Source organism: Zea mays, chromosome 6 (assembly GCF_902167145.1).
Source record: "Zea mays cultivar B73 chromosome 6, Zm-B73-REFERENCE-NAM-5.0, whole genome shotgun sequence".
Taxonomy (NCBI): domain Eukaryota; kingdom Viridiplantae; phylum Streptophyta; class Magnoliopsida; order Poales; family Poaceae; genus Zea; species Zea mays.
In genome coordinates this window covers 81,684,731-81,698,484 of record NC_050101.1, presented here as the reverse complement: position 1 = coordinate 81,698,484, position 13,754 = coordinate 81,684,731, and the positions used below count along the sequence as shown (strand labels likewise).

General features: G+C 47.5%; 1 long non-coding RNA gene across 2 annotated transcripts; it reads left to right on the top strand.

The window, feature by feature from the left end:
- Window positions 1-7,962: 7,962 nt before the first annotated feature.
- LOC100277062 (uncharacterized) lies at window positions 7,963-9,031 on the top strand. 2 transcript variants are annotated; one of them, XR_004850195.1, is made up of 2 exons: window positions 7,963-8,495; window positions 8,591-9,031. It is a non-coding gene; the product is annotated as an uncharacterized lncRNA (long non-coding RNA). The 2 variants fall into 2 exon arrangements; XR_004850194.1 differs by having other exon boundaries at window positions 8,043-8,495; window positions 8,577-9,031.
- Window positions 9,032-13,754: the final 4,723 nt, after the last annotated feature.

Genomic DNA, 13,754 nt, shown 5'->3' with positions numbered 1-13,754 from the left:
TCGCATCCGAGGGGATTCCCAGCTCATCATTGACCAGGTGATGAAAAACTCGAGCTGCCATGACGCAAGGATGGAGGCTTACTGCGAGGAAGTTTGGCGCCTCGAAGATAAATTCTTTGGCCTGGAGCTCAACCACGTCGCGCCAGTACAACAAGGTAGCAGACGAACTGGCGAAGATCTCCTTGGGGCGTACCATGGTCCCCCCCAAACATTTTTGCCAGGGACATCTTCAAGCCCTCGGTGATGCCCAGGGAGGCATCCGAGCTCACCCCCCACGAAGAAATGCCCCTTGATGATGGGCCCAAGGCTATGCAGATCGACTATGACAGTGACCGGGTCACCCCAGCCTTGAACTAGAGAATGCCTTACCTATAGTACCTCCTCCGAGGAGAGCTTCCTCTAGGGAAGCCGAAGCCCGACGCCTCACCCATCGAGCAAAGACCTTTGTGCTGATAGGTGAAGAAAAGGAGTTGTACTGACGCGGCCCTTTGGGGATACTTCAACGATGTATACCTATCAGCCAAGGGTAGGAGTTGCTGGCAGAAATCCACTCGGGGGCTTGCAGGCACCACGCGGCGCCCCAAACCCTCGTCGGCAACGCCTTTAGGCAAGGGTTCTACTGGTCGACTATGGTAGCTGACACTATCAAGATCATGTGGTCCTGCCGAGGCTGCCAGTTCTATGCAAAGCAAACACACAAGTCGGCCCAGGCCCTACAGATGATCCCAATAACGTGGCCATTTGTGGTATGGGGGTTGGATGTCGTCGGTCCTCTGTAGAAGGCACCCGGGGGCTTCACGCACCTGATGGTCGCCATCAATAAGTTCCCCAAGTGGATCGAGGTATGGCCCCTCGCTAATATTAAATCCAAGCAGGCGGTTGCATTCTTCATGGACATCATTCATCGCTTCGAAGTCCCTAACTCAATCACCACTGACAACGGCACCCAGTTCACAGGGAAGAAGTTCCTCAGCTTCTGCAGCGACCATCACATCCGTGTAGATTGTTTAGCAGTGGCTCATCCGAGGTGTAACGTGCCAATGGCATGATCCTGTAGGGCCTGAAGCCGAGGATATTCAATGATCTGAACAAGTTCGAGAGGCGATGACTCGCCGAGCTCCCTTTAGTGATCTAGAGCCTGAGGACTACTCTGAGCTGAGCCACAGGATTCACACCGTTCTTTCTGGTCTATGGGGTTGAGGCCGTCTTACCCACCAACCTAGAGTATGGTCCCTCGACGCTGCAGGCATATAGCGAGCGCAGCAATCAAGTCAGCCATGAAGATTCGCTAGATCAGCTAGACGAAGCTCAGGACGTAGCACTCCTTCACTCATCAAAATACCAATAGTCCCTTCGGCGCTACCACGAAAGGCGTGTCCGACCTCGAGGATTCCAAGAAGGTGATCTAGTGCTTTGGTTACAACAAGACAACCAAGGACGCCACAAGCTCACTCCTCCTTGGGAAGGACCTTCATCATCGCCAAGGTGTTGAAGCCATGAACATACAAGCTCTGCAACGAGGAAGGAGAAATCTACAACAACACGTGGAATATAGAGCAGCTACGTCGCTTTTACCCTTAGGCAAACAAGCCTAGGTCTATTTGTACTATGTTCTACATATTTAATAAAGAATGGCTCTCAAGAAAGGCTCGGCCTTGCTTTCAAAACCGAGCCTCCCTCGGGGGCTAGAAGGGGGAACCCCTCCTCTATGTTGCCTTTTTTCTCGCAGTTTTGAAAAACGAACACATTTCATAGCCTCGCCCTAAGTCATAATGCAAAAACCCTTAGGAATAGAGGACGTCTCGACTAAGGAGAAATAGCCAAGCCACAGGAACACCTACGCCTCAGGGATACGGTTTCCTCACTCATTATTCCCTCCCTAAAGGGTAACTCGCGTTCTGACAGGGCCACCGCAGTAGGACTAAGGCACTGAGCACAAAACAGTGGAAAACACACAACGAACCAAAAAATTGATGTCTAGTGTCAACCGAAGTTCTTGGCATATATTACAAAAATCTCAAAATTTCCCCGCAGAGCGATGACCACGTTCATGCGGGAGGAGGTCCTGGAAGGGGCACGGCAGCGGCTGGCGATGTAGGAGGAGGAACCACCTCGACCTCGAAGTGGTGGGCTAGCAAAGTCCCTTACCCCTCGACGGTGTCATTCAGCTTCCACATCTCGGCGGTGGCCAGCTCGGGCTTGTCGGGGAGCACATAGCCGTCGCACACCCGCTCGAAATCAATCTCGTAGTGGAAAGTAACCACGGCCAGGGCCCGCTTTACCCCAAGGTGGACGACTCCGTAAAGCTCACCCCGTACATAGCCACCTATGGCTTGCATACAGGGCTGTGGGGGTCCACTCCAAGGCACGCCCACCACGTCGAGGTCCCAGAAGAGGTCCGTCATGGCCTCGGTCAACTCCCTCAGCTCGGTCCCTTTCTGCTCCACGGTCCGGGATAGGGTCAGAGAGGTCTGGGCCACGACCTATAGATCCTTCTCAAGACCTAGAGGGTGGATGAAGACGTCAAGCCGAGGCTAAGAAAAAAGTCCAAACTCAAAAATCAAAACAAGACCTCAGCTAAATACCTCTTATACGGGCATTTAGAGCCTGGTCCTCGAACCGTTAATCCTATAGGGACTTGGAGAGGGAGTCACGCTCCACCGTCACCGCCTAGAGGCTCTCATGCGCCTACCGCAGCTCCCCCTCATGACGGTCCGCCTCCGCCTTCAGTCCGAGGACTTCATCCCTCAGTCGATGGACCTCCTCGCGGTCGGTCGTGCCCTCCTTTTTCAGCCCCTCGCACCGGGACGTCAGGTCCGCCACTTCGACGCTCCTCCATGCCAGCTGCTCGTTCGACCAAAGCAGCGCGGTCTGGTGGCGCTGCAGCTCATCCCAGACACCCCGTTCGTGGCGGATGAAGATGGACTTGGATATCGACCTTGTCATGAGCTCCTATAGGGGAAGGAAAACTTTCTTCATCATGCTGCTAAGGGACAAAGAATTTCTACAAAGAGAGCAATGCCCTTACGTGGCCCAACGCCCTTAGCTCGGCCTAGAACTTCCGCTCCTCGATGTTGTCGAGGACGAAGTACGGGTCGCCCTCGGTGGATGTCCACGCCAGGGGTGGCCCTCCCCATATCGAGGGGTTCGGCCCGGAGTGGACAAGGTCACTGCTAGCCCCTGAGATAGGGGGCTTGATGATCGTCTCATCACCGAGCAGCGTCCCGCTGACTATCCTTTCTGGCGGCACCGTGGAACTGGCCTCCTCGGCGCATCCCGCCCCCGAGCTAGATGCAACTTCAGGGGTGTCGGGGATGGCGCGCAGGAGGTCGGAGACCATGGGCGATGCTATGCGCGGCGCAGCATTATCGGCCTCTGCCTCATCCTTGGAGGAGACAACGATGGCCTCCACCGGTGACACGGGACGCACGGAAGCAACCTCGGCCACAGCCGTGTCGGGCTCAACCGGCACCCCAGGGGTGGGCACAGCCACCTCAGCACCATGCTGAGATGGCTCCTAGACAGAAGGGGGGCGGGCCGAGGCCCCCGCGGACGTCCCCGCGCCACGCTTCACCGCCTTGGTGGCAGTGAAGATCGACGCATTGGCTCGGCGTTTGGAGCTAAGGACAAAAACAACAATTAGAGAAAAAACTATACACGAAAGGCATTTTCGTAATTCGACAACTTACCCGGAGATAGGCATGGCAGAAGGCCTCGGTCTCCGAATTTTTGGCCCCTGCTGCCCCACCGCTGACGTATGCGGGCCAGTGGTCACCTCTTATGCAACCCCCGACGCAGGGGTCGGGGTAGGACGATGGCTGGGGCCACTACCTTGTCCTCGCAGGTGTCTCATTCTCGATCCTCCGTCTAGGACATGGAGATTGCAGTGTTGCGACAACAGTTAGATTATCAATAGGAACTGTTGAGGCAGCAAGCTGAGCACCAGAAGCAGAAGAACGAGTACTATTAGAACCTCTTGGCCTAGCAACAAGCTCTCCTCCCAGTAAGTTGAAGTGATATGTTATCTGTAACAATTACAAACATGTTGTGTATCATACTTCCTCAATAATTACTTGCATTTAATTTGTAGCAACTGACTCAGCAAATGGACGTCTAGACGCCATCCTTTAGGATGTCGTCTCCGGAATTTCAACTGTTGCCTCCACTGCAACTTCCACTGCCGCCACATTTCCCTTTGGTTGATCCAGCTTACATATTTGTGGATATGTACATAAATGTGTGTGTGTTATAAAATGAAGAACTTAGTGGTTAATATCCAAATATGTGTTATAGGCCTTCCAGACACCTCATGTGCTCTGGTTGCAGCACCTGAAGATGCATCTAGCCAAGACGACACCACGACTTCGTGAGTGAACAACCTCTTCACCACCCAAAGCCCAGTCGAAGGAAATGGCCACAACTCTAACCAACCTGGTGACGGCTAGCAAGCCTAGTTAGTTAGGACTCAATTCCAATGCCCTTTTGGAACTTAGTAGTTTTATTATGATATTTGAATGAATTTGGAACTATATGAATGTGGATCAACTAAGTTCGATGTGTGGACCTTTGTGATATGTGAATGAGGATGTGAGGTATGTATGTAACACCCTAAATTCATCATTTAAAGGTAACTTAGTTTAAATTATTAATTTCTAATAGAAAGAAAAATATTTACATTTTCAAATAATGAAATAGTGATATAATTAAATCAAACAAATTCTTGAATATATAAATTTCATCAAGTGATTGATGCATTCATGTTGAAGCATATGTTTTGTTTGACTTGGTTTTCAAATCCATTTTTTGGATTTAATCTTATGAAGAAGATCTTATTTTTATAAAATAACAATGAATTGTTAAAATAAGTGTTTTTGGAATACGCATTTTGATAGGTTAATAATTTTCGTTTCTAGGTATTTATGAAAGTTTCATTTTATTGATTTCTTCCACCACCACACCTACGTTTCCCTTCCCCAGCAATTTCTTCCCCTCTCCATCTATATTAATGGTGTCGACTTCTCTTCCTCGCCTCGTGTCACTCCATCTGTCCTTCCCTGGCTATAAGACACATACTCACGCCGCACAGTGCCCGCCTTGCTGTCTCTCTCGCCGCGCACAAGAGCCCACGTCGCGTCTCTCTAGAGCCAGCTCGTGCCACCAGAGAACTATGCCGCACCCTAGAGCTTCCTTCTCCTCCTGTTGTTGAGGCCCTGTTGTGTTGTTCACCGACCGTGCGCCACGCACAACCGTCGTCGATGCCTGCTCCCCCTCGCTGTAGCTGGTCATGGCTCAGTCTCTTTTGTTGGCTTCGGTTGCTCGATGCAAGGTTGAAAAAGTCGCCCCACCAAGTTCCCTGTCGCCCCTCGCTTCTGCTCACAGCAACAGCGTCGTCGAGCCATCGTCGACGTAGCTCGCCGGTGGATTCGCACTCGGCATCCCATGTCCGCGCCAACCGTGCCCAGTTCGTTGGAGCTTGTTCTGACTTTCCTGTTCTGCACCGTGATCCACGTCGGCGCCGACGTCCACGAGTCGCTGCATCTGATCCCTTGCGTCCGCCGGTCGTGTCAGTCTCTGCTCGCCAAACCAGCATCCCAAGATAGAAGATCATATTTTTAAACTATCTCCTAGAAGCTATGGTTAATAGTGTATTAATCATACAACATTGATTTCATTATATAAAAGGTGTCTAAATAAATTAAATAATATTTTGTTAGCTTTGTGTTAGAGTGCTAATCAGTTTAAATTTATAAGTCCCAATAATTTACATATTTTTGTAAATTAATTAGAATTATGTTGTTATAATCGATTTGTTGGTGGTTTTCAAATAAAGAAATTAAAAAGAATTATAGCTTTTATGTTTTTTACCAAAAATAATAAGAGATTCTATATATTAACCGTGGGAGCAAGGAAGAGCAACCGGACCATCACGTCATTATTTATTTTTTTAGCCGTCGAATCGAGAAACAACGTTCCTCGAAACCTTCTGCCCTCTCCGTGTCGGGACGCTTCCAGGAGCTACGCAGACCTCCCACCTCTCCATTCATCCTTTCCGTGAAGCTCGAGCCCCATCGACCCCTGACTAACCCTCCCGCTTGGGCGTAGCAGTTCCGCCCCTCCCCCCAGCGGCCCACCATCGCCCTCGCCCCACCGTCTCCACGGCAGCTGTCAGCGCTATCCATCATGCTCTCATTCACCCGTTAGCTCGCTGCACAGACCTCCCAGATGAGCAAGCCCCGCCGCCGTCCCTGGAAGTCGTTGCTGTGTCGCCCCTGGTAAAGGATGCGTCGCTCCTCCCCGACGCGGGCGTGCGGCGCTAGGATGTGTGCGGGCGGTTTGCGCAGCGCAGTGCAGTGGGTCCTTCCACCGTGAAGTCGACCGGGCCACCGCCGAGACCTTCCTCCTCACGGGGCTCACACTGATCCTCCTCTTCTACCTCGGGCACGCATTCAACTTAGCTTCTCTGACTGCGAAGTGCCCTTTGCTTTATTGTGCCATCCATATCCCTTTAGGAGTCAAAATGTTGCCGAGGAAAGAGTGTCGGCTGCAGTCTAGAAAACACAGGTACAAAATATTCACAATCAGAAAAATAGAAAAGTCATAAATAACGTTTTCTCAAACTAAAATTTAGTACGACTGATAAATTTAGTACTGATACATAATTACAATCGTTTGCAATAGTCTTCTAGGTTATCAAAGTAGAGACATGCATGTAACTACATATAGTTCAAGCCAGAAACACACATAAAAATGGCACCATGGCATAAGTCAAATTGTAATACAGTATCAGTAACTTTGAAACTTCATGTGGTGCCTCTTCAAATGTCCTATACACTCAGCCTAGCATCAACGAAAACTGTCATTAATCATCACAAAAGTAAATATAGGAACTGCCGAACTGCAAATACTAATGTTAATCGAAAATAATACACTCCATATAAGATCATAGCCAGCATCAGACTAACAAACCGAGAGAATCAAATTTTCTTACTAATAGGCTAGAGTGTTTCTCTACCAAGATTGTTGTATAGAATATCACATAAGATTGGTTACTAATACTCTCTGTACAGTTTGATTGTTGTTAATACAGTTCAAGGCATATGTGAACATGCATCACACAATAAACCTAAAATTTATGACTTCATCTATCCCAATGAAGTATTAATGAAGCCATATGTCCCATCATATTTTTCTATTTTAATGATGCAGGGTTGAAGAAACTATTAACAACGCAGTTGAATTTGTTCTTTAGAATTTCATAGAAATGAACAAACTCTAGGTCCGAATGTAGCATCTGGTATGTTGCAGGCTTGAAACATAAGTTAGAATCTGCCTTTATTCCTTAATTCTTTACCATGCATTTTACCATGCCACGTGAATGAGACAGTGATTAAATCCATTCTCAGGTTACGCCATCCTATATGAAACTGAAAACAATATGTTTGCCCTATAGGAGCCTTTCTGAGAAAAGAAAAAGCGTCGAAAGGAAAGAAATGAACTATGTGGTTCGGTAACTCAGCGTCATCTGGATAATCTATTCAAATGTATTTCTTAAGTCATGCAAATTGGAATTGTTTTTTAATCTTCTTCTAGGTAGGTAATAACCTTCATCTCCTAAGCCAAATTGAAGGCGTTGACCTTGATACATATAAATAAATTGTTCTTCTGAAGTAAGATGATTATGATAAATTAGATTGTTGAATGTATTGGAAGAAAATTAATGTATTTAAACTGTATAAAGCGATCACTGACTCGCGCAAGTTGCGAGCACGATACTAGTTTCTATATAATAGAGCCGGACGCAAGAGGTTGCAAACCCATGCGCCATGTTAACCTTTTTTTCTTAGCCACACGTTCGTCATCCAACGTTCATCTTTCGATGTCCACAAGCCGACCTCCAAAACACGGGAGCCTTCTAGAAGAAGCTCCTGCCTCGCTGCGCTCGTTGCCTTCCTTTTCTTCGCTCGTGGCCAGGTGTCAAGTGAGGCCCGCACGGCGGACGAAGACAAGGTGCGTGTGCTTCTGGCGCTACGGGGCCGTGCGCTGGAACGGACGGCCGCCAGCACCCATCGTGGTCGCCTGACCACGCCCCATGCGTGTTAGCACCTTACAAGGAGATTTGAGGGCGCCACGTGTGATGCCCGCTGTGCCGTCGCCAACATCTCACTGCAGGGGAAGTATCTCGACGGCACGCTCCACCTGCCCTCCCATGGATCCGCCCCTGGCCGGCCACTACCTCAACTACAACACGCTCTAGCGGCATCCAGCAGGAGCTGGCTGCGGATCCCGCAAACGGTGCCAAGACCGTGCGCAAGCCGGTCTTCACCACCGTCAACCAGTTGCGCCCCCAGATGCATGGCCACACTCTTGTCGTCTGCGTCGTCTCCGCCCACACCATCATCGACAAATCTTCCATGCACATTGGTCGCACCTGCATCGCCAAGTGCCTCGTCGGATACAACACCGACACCGTCCTCATCACACCCGCAACAATTAGGGTATGCAATGGTTCAAGACTCCGATCTTAATTGTTCATCTCTAAATCATCGTATTCACTTAATTTTCTATTTAATATTTAGCAAATTTGTCATAGATACACTCACGGTGTGCTGGTGTGTATGTGTGGAGGAAGAGCCTGACGGAGGCTAAGGGAGAGGAATCAGTAGAGCAAATCAGCAAGATGAGACAGATGTGTAGCTGCTGGTGTTTCTCCACTATCGCGACCTCACTGCTCAAGCATGGCCTATATAGAGTGACGAGAACACCATGGAACGGAGTTGTGCTGTTGTGGTGCGGAGTAGGAGCGTCTAAGCGAGGAGAGAATCACAGGCGATTTCTCTCATTGTTGTTTTGGCGTCGTTTCTAATTCTATGTTGAAACAAAGTGTTTGTCTCATTAGGGCGTGTCTCCTCGCTTTTTCTCGCATAAGAATCCAGTAAAAAGGTTCTCCAAATAGGCTCTTTGACTACTACAGTTCATCGATTCGATTCTCCCATCTATATCCTTTGTGGTTGCCCATCCGGCTATCCCATTATTTACTTTTGGTTGATGTTGTTTTAGTTTTGTTGCATTTCCTATCGATTTCTAAGTGTGCAGTCATCATGCAACCTATATTAGAGATCAATTAAGGGCTAAATATGTTGACTCTAACATTTTGTTAACTCATAGCCTACAGAACCATGGCAGTGGTTGGCAGGTTAACAGGTCCACTTCAAAGTCTGGCCATCATCAGCAGTCGAATGGGTGTAAATGGTAAGGATATTATCACTACAGGAAAACAGTTAATTCCCGTCGGCCAGGAACCGACGGGAATAAGCACTAAACCGACGGGAATAAGTAATTCCCGTCGGTTTAGCCCTTATTCCCGTCGGTTGTCAGCCGCCAGGCGTCCCTTGTCGGGGATACGGTTATTCCCGTCGGCCGCCGACGGGAATACGTTATCCCCGTCGGCCATAATCGAGCCGACGGGAATAAGGGCTAATTCCTGTCGGCCACTACAACCGACGGGCGTTACTAATTAATCCCCGTCGGCCAGGTCAGCCGACGGGCATTAATAATTAATTCCCGTCGGCCAGGTCAGCCGACGGGAATTATCTGGGCCGACGGGAGTTAATAGTCAATTCCCGTCGGCTATGGTCAAACCGACGGGAATTAACTGGGCCGACGGGAGTTAACCTATATTTCTGCAACAGCAACACCAAATTAGATATTTCTCACACATAACATACACAAAACATATATATCACAAACATATGACAAAACGTATCACATAAACATATAAATCACAAACGCATTGACATCACACATCACAAAAACATCATTGACATCACACATCACAAACACATTGATATAATTCACACATCACAAACATTTCAGATACGAGAGTGTTTACACAAACATAACATCCAGGAGTTAAAAACATAACGAGCACGAGTTTAAGTGTTTAGAGATAACCACCACTTGGGTGGTTAGAGCTTTGACCGCTGCCGCCTTCACCACTAGGAGGAGGGAACGCGAAGAGCGAGTCAACAAATCCAGTCCCTGCTGCTGGATCAGACCCACTGCCACCCGCTTCAGGCGTAACCTATGCAAGTTAGCAAATATCAACACGTTAAATGCAAATATCAAAAAGTATACAAGTGTATAAATTAATGGAGAGTTATCAAACGTACCCTATCTCCAGGTGCAGGTATATGTGTCGGAGGGGTGGTGAACTGTGGTGGTGGAACTGGTGTGTTTGCAAATTGGCTCCATTGTGGTGGCGGTGGAAAATTTGATGTGATGCCCTGTTGCTGCATTAACTGTTAAACACATATGTGTTACTACTGAAGATGTTGTATTGAAATATAATAATTTAGAGTTCGGATTATGTGTACTCACTTGATACATCGCTTGATTATGAGCATTGCAAGCCTCCATAAATTCGCGTTGTTGTCTCATCTCTTCACGCATCCTCATAATCTCCAACTCCTGCTCGTTCGGTCGACGAGAGCATGAGCTACGGGAAGATGAACACGTCCTCTGAGATCTCACCGACGACGAGTCAATGAATCCGTCGAAGAGTGCGTATCTATAAGTGATTCAAAAAATGTTATTACTGCATAATCCATTTAGTGTCAACCATATAATTTCATAAGTTAGAGCTTACCGTCCATGTGCTTTGCCACCACCACTTGCGTACACCACCGAGGGATCCACCGGTTCATGGCGCCAGTCGTAGTCAGGGCCATGGCGACGAACCATCTCCTCCCCATATGCCGCCTATACATCATTCACAACCTTACAAATGCAGGAATTTATATACTTTGAACGTTTGAACTTTTTAGCCAAAACTCACCAAGCGATCCGTGGCTGTCTGGCTGCAGAGCTGGTCAGGGTTGTTCGGGTCTGGTCCTTTGTGGCCCTCCTGGTACACCTCAATGTCACTAGGCTTTTGGCCACTCGTAGCTTCCTGTATAAACAAAAAACATTCATAAGCAATCGTATTATTTGTTGATCGACATAGAAAGATCAAACTTACCATTCTTTTAGCTTTTCGTATCATGTCGTCACCGCCAAACTTGTGGTTAGGATTGGTTCCTCGACATTGTCTGTGATGCGCTGACGCTTTCTGGAAGCCTTCGGAAGCCCAATATCGACACCAAGCATAGTACGCATCAGGCACGGGAGCCATCCATGGAACCATCACCTGCACACACACAATGTTACATATTATATCAATCACAACAATAAATATAAAGGGTAAAACAAATTGAATACTAACCTCACGATATTGATCCTCAGTCAAATATATCTTTGAGGACCCTTCCTTTTTATTCAAGGGGCCCGCTTCTTCCGGATGCTTTTGAAAATACAGGTTTGTAGCCTGAATTCTCGCATAGTATATGGCATCCTTCACCAGCTTCTTTGCATTGTTTTGCAAGACACGTTCAGCGTGCCCCATGTAATCCTCTCCGTCAGGCAACCGATATCGAAGCTACAACATAAAGAATACAAATACAATGGTATAAGTCATAGATTTACAATATTAAGAAACATAACAAAAATAATAAAGAATTCATACCCAAAAGTCATTACACACAAGTCCCTGTCTGTCGGTGTGGTTTCGTTCCTTTTTAAACTTGTACTCATCCCAGGTACTGACGAGCACCTCATCCTCGGTATCACCGTTTGACACCTTCACTATACCAGGGTAGTGAAGGCGGCAAAGAGAACCCAATTTAAGGTTAACCTGAGTGTGGTGTCCCTTGCCGTCAAAGGACAGGTCCTCCCAATTCCTGCAGTACACAAAAACATTAACAATACACATAATAGTTATATTAGATAAGTTAATATATTACACTCACCGATCTCCATGTGGCATGATTAAAGTCCTATCAGCCTCTCGCTCTATCGCGTGACGAGGCTTTACTGAGTGGCTTTTTCTTGAGCGACGTGTGCGTGTCCCTGAAGAGCCTCCCGAGCCATCATCCATCGGGTTGTCAGCTGGTTCGCCCTGTTGGCCCCACTGGTCCCACGCTTGTTGCTGCTCTCTCTGGTGGTCCCACTGGTCCCATGGCTGGTGATGCTGTGCGGCCTAGTCCCATGTCACGTGGTCCACCTCCTCATTGTGCTCCACCTCCTCATTGTGCTGCTCAGCCTCATTGTGCTCCTCCTCCTCAATGTGCTGCTCCTCAGTGTGCTGCTCATCCTGGTACATACAACTCAAGATTTATTTGTAAATATGTAAACAAATTCCTTTCTCTGCCTTCTGAAGGGGTGATTGAAGGGTAGAAAACATCTATGGCAATCAAAGTAACATATCTTGCCACCAGCACAAAGACGAAAACAATCTGTATCTTTAGCACAATAAGGACACGTCAATCTACCATGCACGCTCTATCCAGAGAAAATACCATACGCCATAAAATCATGAACCGAGAACAGATATGCAACACGAAGATTGAATTTCTGCTTCTTGAAGCAGTCATAGGCTTCCACACCTTGCCATAGCTTCTTTAACTCTTCAATCAGTGGTTGAAGCATCACATTGAGGCGTACGCCAGGATGCTCAGGCCCAGGTATAACAAGACATAGGAACATAAACTCATATTTCATGCATAGAGCAGGTGGAAGGTTGTACGGTATGGCAATGACAGGCCAACATGAATACGACGCAGCGGTCATATTGAACGGCGTGAAACCATCAGTTGCCAAGCCGATACGAACGTTTCTTGCATCGCTGGCAAAATCTGGATCAAATTTGTCAAGAGCCTTCCATGCATCACCATCTGACGGGTGCACCATTAACCCATCTTGTCTGTCCGTACAATCTTTATGCCACCTCATGTGCATAGCGGTCTTTCTCGAGAGAAACAAACGTTTCACTCTAGGAGTGAGAGGCATGTACCGAAGCTGTTTATGTGCAACCTTTGTCACCACCTTCTCCCCATCTTCATTTACAAGCTCCACGTACCTCGACTTCCCACATTTTAAGCATTTCTGTTCTCTGCCATGTTCCTTCCAAAAAAGCATACAGTTGTCTTGGCAAACATCAATCTTCTCATACTCCATACCAAGACCTTCAAGCAATTTCTTGGACTGGTACATGTCTTTGGGCATCTTGTGACCCGTAGGAAGAACCTCGCTAATCAAATCCACAAGCTCCTTGTAACAATTAATTGAGAATGCAAACTTGGACTTGATTGACATCAGTCGGGTCAAGAATTCCAGTACGGTCACGTCAGTGTGCCCGTGAAGAGGCTCTTTTGACGCTTTGAGTAGGTCGAAGAACTTCTGAACCTCCGGTGTAGGTGAATCATGATGATCTGGTGCCAGTTCAGGCTGCAGATCCTCAAGCATCTGGTCCATCCTATCAACATCATCTTCACCATCATCAACTTCTACTTCTGCTGCTCGTTCAACATCTTCACCATGGAGATACCAGACCTTATAGCCTGGCACGAAACCATGCGAACACAGGTGTAGTGTGACCTGCCTCTTGGTGTGGCTCGTCATATTTCTACATTTATTGCATGGACACCTAATATTATCTATTTGTGACAAAGCAGCTGCATGGTCCAGAAACATCTGCGTCTTGACAAACCATTCACTTGTATGACACCCACCCTTCTTGAAACCTTCATACATCCAATCACGTATATCACCCATTATTGTGGCTGTGTGTACGAGTAAAGAGTGCGTGTGAGACATTTATGTTTCTACACGTCACACATATATCTATAGGTAAGTAGTAAAACTATATATATATATATATA